At 42.0% G+C, this 9,766-nt stretch overlaps 1 protein-coding gene across 1 annotated transcript in view; it reads right to left on the bottom strand.

The window, feature by feature from the left end:
• FRMPD4 (FERM and PDZ domain containing 4) overlaps positions 1 to 9,766 on the bottom strand; it is a 533,682-nt gene that overhangs the window by 142,483 nt on the left and 381,433 nt on the right. The window lies entirely within an intron of this gene.

Genomic DNA, 9,766 nt, shown 5'->3' with positions numbered 1-9,766 from the left:
CTCTGGGAGCCGGGCTTTCTAACTACCTTGATTGCAGCCCACAAGACCTAGTATGTGTGTATGCATGTTTATTTAATAGAGAAACAAAAATTATCCAAAAAAATATTTATGCTATGCATGAGGCACTTGATTCTTAATTTTAATTTAGGTCATAGTTTCATTTGTTTGTTATTATTTTTCTAAAATAAGCTCCACGCCCTACGTGGGGCTTGAACTCACAATCCTGAAATGGAGAGCCTCATGTACTACCTACAAGTCAGTCAGGCACCCTGCCAGGTCATACGCTGAAACACTGGTTGTGACTTAACCAGATTTGTTCGCGAACACTCTTGCTCAACTATGGATCCCAACAGTGAAAACCAGAAAGAGTCAAGGCTGCTTCACTCAAGCTCCAATTAAACCTCATTGTGCTTAAAGATTGATTGATATTATTTATTTGTGTAATAAATGAATGAATGAAAGTAATCCCTACACTCAACTTGGGGCTGGAACTTATGACCCTAACACGTAGAGTCGCATGCTCTACCAACTGAGCCAGGCAGGGGTCCCTCATTGTGCTTCCTTCCTTTTTTTTTTTTTTGTTTATTTATTTATTTTTGAGAGAGAGAGTGTGTGAGCACAGGAGGGGCAGAGAGACAGGGAGACACAGAATCCGAAACAGGCTCCAGGCTCTGAGCTGTCAGCACAGAGCCCACGCAGGGCTTGAAACCATGAACCGGGAGATCATGATCTGAGCCCAAGTAGGACGCTTAACCATCTGAGCCACCCAGGTGACCCACATTGTGCTTATTTCTTATCACATTTTCCTGAAGCACTGATTAAGGTATTTTGACCTGGGACATCCCATCCACCAGACAGGAAAAAACCTGATAGCAATAGAATGCCTCGAAGACCACACCCCACAAGACCTTTCCCGACCAATGATCATAGGCTCAACACGCACCGAACACTCACCCAGGATCACACGCTCCCTGCCTGTACAGAGCACCCTGAACCTCTCCTATCCAACTCTAGGTGTCCACCTTGCATGCTGAGAAGTCACCTGCAGTCAAGTCAGACTTGAGGCTGCCACCTGTCCGGGACACAGGTACTTGAAATACATCTTTGGCAACACTAATGGCAAAGCCAGCCTGGGACTATGCTTTGCATCTGTCTAGGCTCCTTGGGGTTCCGGGGGACAAGGCAGTTGGCTATGGGGGCACCAGGGCTCACCAATTCCTTTCCTGAGTTAGCAGCTGTGACAGATCATTGAATAACAAATTGAGTTCATGAGTTACTAACAGGCGCTGGCCAGCATTTGTCAAACATGGACCCCTTTGTTAATCTTTTCTTTGCATAGGACCCAGCACCCCTTGCATTGGAGCAGCTCCTGAATGCATCAGGGGGCCTTGCGTTGGCTAATACCTCCTCCCGGAACCCCAAAACCTCTCTTCTATAGCTGATCTACTTTGTTAAAGATGCTGGTTAGAGACATTATGTTTGTATAAGTCAAGAGTTTATATAAAAGACTCTATTACAAAAAGGCAGATTTCCCTAGATCATATCTTTGACATGAAAATAAACACAACCTAAAGCTTAATATTAAATGTAAATACACATACATAGAAATTTAACACGGGGAATACATTAAAAAATTTTTTTTTGAGAAAGAGAGAGAGAGCGGGAGAGGGGCAGAGAGAGACAGAGAGAGAGAGAGAGAGAGAGAGACAGAATCTGAAGGAGGCTCCAGGCTCTGAGCTAGCTGTCAGCACAGAGCCCGATGCGGGGCTCAAACTCAGTAGCCATAAGATCATGACCTGAGCCGAAGTCTGACGCTCAAGTGACTGAACCACCCAGGCGACCCCAGGTAATGCATTTTTTAAAGGAGAGTGAACTACTTGCCAAATTCTAAAATATGCGTATGTCTCTTAATATGTTCTTTGATGTATACATATACAAAGGCAAGCACACATTCACAATAGAACCACTTTCCCCACCCTCCGTGCCGCCAATATGTGAAATTATGAAGGAGGTCTCTGCATTCTGTGATTTATGTTTTTCTATATAAAACTCCAGACCCCACGGCTTCGTAGGTCGGGTCACTATTTTTTTCTGGAATCCCCTTAAAATGTCATCAACTGTAGAGAAATGTGCTCTACAGAGTGTTGGAAAGCAGCAGTCAGAAACATTTTTCAAGGGCACTGATGTTTGTAAACATCCTCTTAAATAGAATAACAAGATATATATGCGTATGTCCTTCTAGAATACTGACGTAGCCTAGAAACAAAATGGGTGCACTGCACCAAGACTTTGGTCTGCTAGAACTAGAATTATTTGATCTTCTAAAAAACTCTATTCACCGGAATACTGATTTTTCAAAAACATTACTTCACCGAAAGAAGAGAAAATGCAAACATGTAGTTTTACATATTGCTATGAGTGGGCCATCAATTAGGTACTAAGCTTTCCTGAAGCAAAGGTGGAGGGAAATCTCACGTTGACGTACAACTCACACTGTCTGCAAGATAAAAGTCAGACCATTTAAGAGAAGCAGAGCTATTTTCAGTGCTTATGTTAAATAGATGCTTCTCCTGAAATGCTTCTTCACGAAGGGGCTGGGCAAGACACTGGACGAACTAAGACTCCAGCTATAATGGAACTAGACTTTTACTTAATTTAGCAGGACCTGGACCGAGAAGTCCAATGCCAGCTACAGCTTTGGAGAGGTTGCGTAAAGACCTGGGGCTCTGGGTAAGAGGCACTGACTTGAAGGCAAACGCATGTGGAGCCCGTTGATGCAGTTACAAGTAAAAGACTAGATGTATGTTTTCGGATATGGATAAATCTCACAAAGTTAGTGTACTACTTGTAGTAGTACAAGACTAGAAACAACACAAATGTACAGAGAGTCAGGACTCCTTCTATATTTCNCCTCTCTCTCTGACCCTCCCCTGCTCACGCTGTCTCTCTGTCTCTCTCCTAGAAATAAATAAAACAGTAAAAAAAATTTTTTTAAGTTTATTTATTTATCTGGAGGGAGAGAGAATCCCAAGTAGTCTCTGTGGTGTCTGTGCAGCGCCCTACGCAGGGCTCAATTCCAGGAACCAAGAGATCATGACCTGAGCTGAGATCGAGAGTCAGATGCTTCACCTACTGAGCCACCCCGGTGCCCCTACTACCGTTCATTTTTAAATGGGACATATCTACAGATATACCTGTGCTTGGGTTTAAAACCAAAGAGAGGTGTTAAATTAATGAAACCAAGAGACCAGGAGACTGAGCCAAATCTATGCCTCCAGGTTATAAAATCAAAATACGAAGGAAAACCAAACACAAAGAGCCAAGCAGGCTGTAAAGGACAGCCCATCAGTCATTTCCCTACTTTGCTTCTGCCTTTTCTCCGGAAGTCTTCCCCAGCTATCACTGGAGTGCTCCTAATTACTTCCGGTTTGGCACTTCCGGTTTGATTTTTGGTGAAATAAACTCAAAGTTCTTATAGGCCTCAGTTTATCCTTAAACCAGGGATGGAACAAAAATGAGAGGAAAAAAAGTTCCCTCTGAGGGAAAGACTGAAGAAGGGAGAAAGGACAGAGAGAAAATTTCATCTTTGACTACATCTCATTTTGGAGATTGTGCTTTGGGACAAGGTATATGTTTTAAATAGTTATAGCACAAGATTAAATTTAAAAAGGAGCTTTTATAAATAAAAGCAAAGGGAAAGAACAGAACAGAACTGAACTGAACTGAGTTGGTGACTAAGAATAAAGAAACATTTCAATTAAATTTGAGGCACAGAAATGTAACTAAACATCTCTAGTCTTTCCCTAGGGGAGACTCAAACAAAATGTACATACAAACATTCACGAAAACACATGTATATAATGTACATTGGAACATACCAAAATAGAAATATATGGAAATAGAGACCCTATATTCATGTATATTGTGCTCACTGTAAAATGGAATATTTACACATAGACATATAAAGATAACACATATGAGCATGTGTATCGGGGGGAGGCATTGTGTGGATCAAAAATTATTAATGTTCTACGAGCTGAGGAGTATTCTGAAACCAATCTTCCTTACCCAAGGACCCACAGGAAAAAAATTCTGTGTATATACAGAGAACAAGTTTTCTTGTTTTTTGTTTTTGCTACATCATTTGGCTCAGAAAATGAAGACTCTTTAACAAATGGATTGGAAAACGGCTTTCAAAGTTGGAGAAGCAAACACCGTACACGGTCCTTGCACTTGGCACTCTATCATGCAATATACAATACTACACACCTCAGTGAGCCCAAAATAAATCATTCTACTCTTTCCCCTGGAAAAACATCAGGCCTAATGCTCTTGTTTATTTATTTATTTTATTTGTATGCATTTCAGTCTTCAAAGAAGATGCTAACCAACATCTCTAAGGTCATTATGGGTGCGTTTATTCCAGGAATCCGAGCTTGGCTGTTTTCCATACCTAACATAGAGCTCTATTCTGGAATATCAATAGAACTAATTGTCTCTCAACAGCATAGATTTTAATTGTGGTTTGAAAAACTCAGGATTCTGACGCCTCTATTACAGACCTGTCACTTTCTAATATGTAGCTATACCTCTTCCCTGTTAGGAAAGTTATTTCCCCAACTTCCAAAATGCTCTATTTAAGAAAGACATAAATGCAATTTCTTTTGATTGTAGCTAAAATGGACCCCGTCACACGTATATATTTAAGCTAGGATAACAAAATACTCTATTTTCTGAGGTTAGGAGATGGGAATCTCGCTAACTTGATGTATTAGATGCATTATTCCCCTCAATCATATTCCTATAAACTGCATTGTAGAAGAATTTTAGAGTAAATCACAGCTCAGGGAGATATTGTGAGCACTGCTTATAAAGGACAGGGGATCTGTGGTTCAAGGGATTGGGGAAAACACTGGATTGAAGATCATGAAGGGAATCTTTATTCAGAACATGTAATGGTAACAAGCATTGCAATTCTCCAAAAAAGGAAAAGTTAAGGCAGAGTTTCCAAACTTCTATTCCTTGGAAGCCTTGGCCTTCAGAGAGTTTTTTGTTGGACTAGTTCTCAGTGAACCACACTTTGGGAAATGCTGGTCTATTGGTGCCTGGATACTGCCAACAATAGGTAATGAGACCCAACAACACGGAACCCATTAGATCTTTCTATAGCTGTGACTCCCAACTTCCATTTTCTGAACCAGATGCAGAGGTTAGCAAATTTAGAGAAAAAAATAAGTCCTTGAACAAAGATACACTCTGGGTTTTGTATTAAAATGACCTGATACAAAATATAAAAGTTTAAGAATGAATCAAGAAAATGAACGTTAGCCTCCCCAATAGACGATAAATGAGAAAGAGCTCCAAGTCGGGCAGTCTAATTTTACAGGAAATAAAAAACAATCAATATTATATATGAAACAGGATTTCTGAATGTGCACATTGCAGGGGTGAGATTTGTGAAATAAATGAAACAGCTTCTTGGAATCTTTCAAAGAGGAGGCTGGGCTGTTAGTATCTGAGCTGACCTAGGAGAGCAAAGCCATTGGGGGAAACCCAACAAGGAGTTATGGGTTCCCCTTCCCCCACATATCCAAAGTAACTTGCAGACTTCCTACTAATACTAGCGAGAAGTGATGGCTTTTAAATCTAATAATCTGGGGACTTGCGTGTGTGGACGCCTTCAGAAGAAAGCTTATTTTGTTAGGTGCAGCTCCATCCTCTTAATGCTGCACAGAAGATCCCTCAGAAGAGAGGACATAAACAAGAAGGTTTAAGCAGTAAAAGTTTGGGGGGTGCCTGGGCGGCTCAGTCGGTTAAGCGTCCGACTTCGGCTCAGGTCATGTTCTCACAGTTCGTGGGTTCAAGCCCCGCATCGGGCTCTGTTGCTGACAGCCAGCTCAGAGCCTGGGGCTTGTTTCAGATTCTGTATCTCCCTCCCTCTCTGACCCTCCCATGCTCATGCTCGCTCTCTCTCAGAAACAAATAAAACATTTAAAAAAATTTTTTTAAAGAAGTAAAAGTTTGCTGGGGTGCCTGGGTAGCTTAGTCGGTAGTCAGTTAAGCGTCCAACACTTTATTTCTGCTCAGGTCATGATCTCAAGCCCTTTGTGAGTCCAAACCCCACACTGGGCTCTGTGCTGATGGTGTGGAGCCTGCTTGGGATTCTCTGTCTTCCTCTCTCTCTTCCCATCCACCCCTGGCTGGTAAGCCCTCTCACTCCCTCTCAAAAATAAATAAATATTAAAAAAAAAAAAAAGAAATAAAAGTTTTGCAAAAAACCAGAACTGAGTTGGAGCTAAAAGGAAAGCAGTCTCCCTACAGACCTTGACTGTCCTAGGTACTATTCATGGTTCTGAGCCGGTTCCAAGAGCAACTCATCATGAAGAGTCAAGCACCTGAGCTGAGATGCCTGGGCCTTAGTTGCTTATTTCACCAGTCTCATTTTTGCTTCTCAAAAAAGGCTTAGCTAACCGCTTCCCAGACCTGTGCTTGCCTTACTGTGATTAAAACCTATATATTCTGTCAGGCCCGAGCAGACAAGACATTGTCTACTATCTGCTGTCAGTAGCTTGTCTACTGTCCCTTCTATTGTTGACTGCTTGCCATGCTCTAGACTAGTTGCCCAGTTCCCTATGGGTTCCCATTAGATTACTGCCCACTCAAGCGGTCCACAGGGAGGTAGAGAAAATATCTGAAAAGGAGGCCTCGACAGACTGACACCCTTTAATGAGAACCTGGTGACAGTAGAGGGGACAAGTCATTGCAGTTATACTAGACGTCATCCTTTTGGTATGTGGCCAAACAGGTGACACACACATTTTCCATAGAACTGGGTGGGATTCCAGACTGTAGCATTTATCAGCTACATGACTTTGGGCAAATCAACATTTCTGAGATTCAAATTTAAGAAAGCATTAAATTACTATGTAGCCATAATTCAAAGACCTGAGGTGAGAACCCGTACCTTAGAGAGCTGGATTTGTATGCTAGTAAAAGGCCTTCTCTCTCTCTTTTTTTAAATTTTTAAATGTTTATTTATTTTGAGGTGAGGGGAGGAGGAGACAGAGAGGGAGACAAAGAATCCGAAGCAGGTTCCAGGGGCTCTGAGCTGTCGACACAGAGCCCGACGTGGGGCTCGAACTCACAAACCATGAGATCATGACCCGAGCCACCCAGGAGCCCCGAAAATCCTTTACATTTACTCATTTTTTCTTCCTGTTGTACAATGCCCAGATCTCAATGAGACACCTTCATCTTTAGTTATAATTTAGTGAGGTGATCTATTTTAGGCATGTTGCATTTCAATAATAACAACGTAGTAGGGCAGTATACTCAATGGGGCAAAATTTCGTTGCAGGGTAAGCATATTAAGAGGCTCGTTAGTGATGAAAGAAACTATTCTTAAGGCCTACATTGCTCCCTAATTTAGGATTAAGAAGAACATATATGGAAAATAAAGATACTCAGAAAGAAATGAAGATCACACTTCTGAATGTGGTGTTTAAAATTCTTGTAGTGAGGGGTGCCTGGGTGGCTCAGTCAGTTGAATGTCTAATGCTTAATCTCAGCTCAGATCTTCATCTCAGGGTAATGAGTTCAGGGCCCCACAGTGGGCTCTGTGCTGGGTGTTAAACCTATTTTAAAACAAATTCTTATAATGTAGAAAGGGGCGCCTGGCTGGCTCTGTTGTAAGAGCATGCAACTCTTGATCTCTGGGTCATGAGTTCAAGCCCCATGTTGGGCATAGAGATTACTTAAAAAATTTTTTTAACAAAACTAAAAAAAAAATATACATCTAATGAAAAAAATTTTTTAAAGTACCTTTGGCAATTTTTAAGTCCTCAAAAGTGACTCACATACAAAGGTTCTTAAAATGGACAAGGTACTGTTAGAAACATTGATCCCAGAGTCTTTCATTAAGGACTACTTGTTTTCCTCAGTTGGAATCTCTTGTATGCTTCGAAAAATTAACCTATCCTGCATCATCTTAATTACTTTTTAAAGTTCACTTTGTTATTGCAAAAGCCATATGTGATCACTGGAGAGAAGGAAGAAAATATAGATAAGAAAAAAATCACTCATATTTCTATACTGTTAATTTTTTGGTGTATTTTTCCACGTATTCTCTATTTGTAGTGTGCTCCTCCAATATTTTCGGTTTAATCCTTGAAGTAGTTCTAGTAGGCCAAAGGGAATGAAATATTTTTTTCTACTGTATCATTTATAGTATTAAAACAGGAATTTTAGGACACACATTTCCCAAAATCCTAACAACTGGCATATAAATAACAACTCCATGTAAGTTCATTCATCCATTTACTTTGACTTGAAGTTTTCTTGTTTTACACTTATTCATTTCTGAGAGACAGAGTGAGACAGGACTGGAGCAGAGGAGGGGCAGAGAGAGAAGGAAACACGGAATCTGAAGCAGGCTCCAGGCTCTGTGCAAGCGTTCAGCACAGAGCCTGATGTGGGGCTCGAACCCACTAACCATGAGATCATAACCTGCACTGAAGTCAGATGCTGAACCGACTGAGCCACCCAGGCACCCCTTGACTTTAAGTTTTCAAAAAATTGATCTCAGAGGATACACCAGGATGTGGAAGTGCACAGAGCTCTAGGATTTAGTGTTATTTCTCTGAGATACTTTTGGTTGAGGCAGGAGTCAAGTTACATCTGACATGAAATCTGACTGTGCTAAGTTTTCGTGGGCATGCCAGGTTACTGAGGTGGAGGGCGCAGAGAATTGATGCATCTATATATTAGAGCAGAGACTCCGGGGATTCGGACATGCTCTTGGTCACAGCTGAGCAGAGGTAAAGGGAGATATCACCACTACCTCAGCTGGAACCACAGAAAAATTGGTGTCGACATTCCACCCGTGGTCCACAGGCATTCACGCTACCGTGTTTAACACTTTCTGCCTGAGGGCATTTATTCTGGCAGCAGGGTTACCTCCGCCTGAGAGCAGCACAAATAATCATCAAGGTGTTAATCCTTCCAAATAGTTATCCGCCCATCCATGATGATGATACTGTGGATGCCCGCCCACGGCTGCCACAACTGTTGAGTCTTGAGTTCCCCATCGGAGGACTGAGCCCACAAGAACCATATATTTGCTAATACGGCTTCTGCTGACTCCCTTCGCTGTGTGCACGTGTGTGTGTGCGTGTGTGTGTGAGAGAGAGAGATGGGGGTGAGGGGAGAGAAACAGGGTAGATCTTTTTCTTAAGGTATCATTTCAGTAAAGATTGGAAGAATACAATGGAGTGAGCCACAATTATTTACTCTTCTGCCCATCACCATTGGGATTGTACCCAGGTTTTTGCCAGAAAAATGCTGCTCTGAATATTTTTGTGCAATCTCCTAACACACGTGTAAGAGCCTTCCACGTAAACACCTCTTNGGAGCCCCTCCAAGGCAGCTGGATTTAGAGTCCCAGTAGTCCCCCAGAAAAGGCTGCTGTCTACCTGGAGCCATCATGCCTAATGGGCCAAGGGTAAATATCTCAGGAATTGCCGCTACAAGTGCAAGCCAAGCTTCTAGATCAAAGCCGCTGAGAGAGCTGTGCCATTGGAGGCCAGTGGGGGCTTGCAAGGGGGTGCTGTTACAGATGTAGTGAAATCTGGGACTGGGCTGTCTGAATGGGAGACCCTTACACTCCAGTTCCAATACTGGGAGGGATACCAATTGGGATTCCTAAACGCTAATATTTATTGCGGCTTTATAATAATATAGACATTGGGCCTGAAAGCTTTTCATGGAC

The sequence above is a fragment of the Crocuta crocuta genome, unplaced genomic scaffold (genome assembly GCF_008692635.1).
Source record: "Crocuta crocuta isolate KB4526 unplaced genomic scaffold, BGI_CrCroc_1.0 scaffold224, whole genome shotgun sequence".
In the NCBI taxonomy this organism is placed as follows: Eukaryota; Metazoa; Chordata; class Mammalia; order Carnivora; family Hyaenidae; genus Crocuta; species Crocuta crocuta.
Note: the sequence above shows the minus strand (reverse complement) of the source record. Positions and strands in the feature narration are given on the sequence as shown.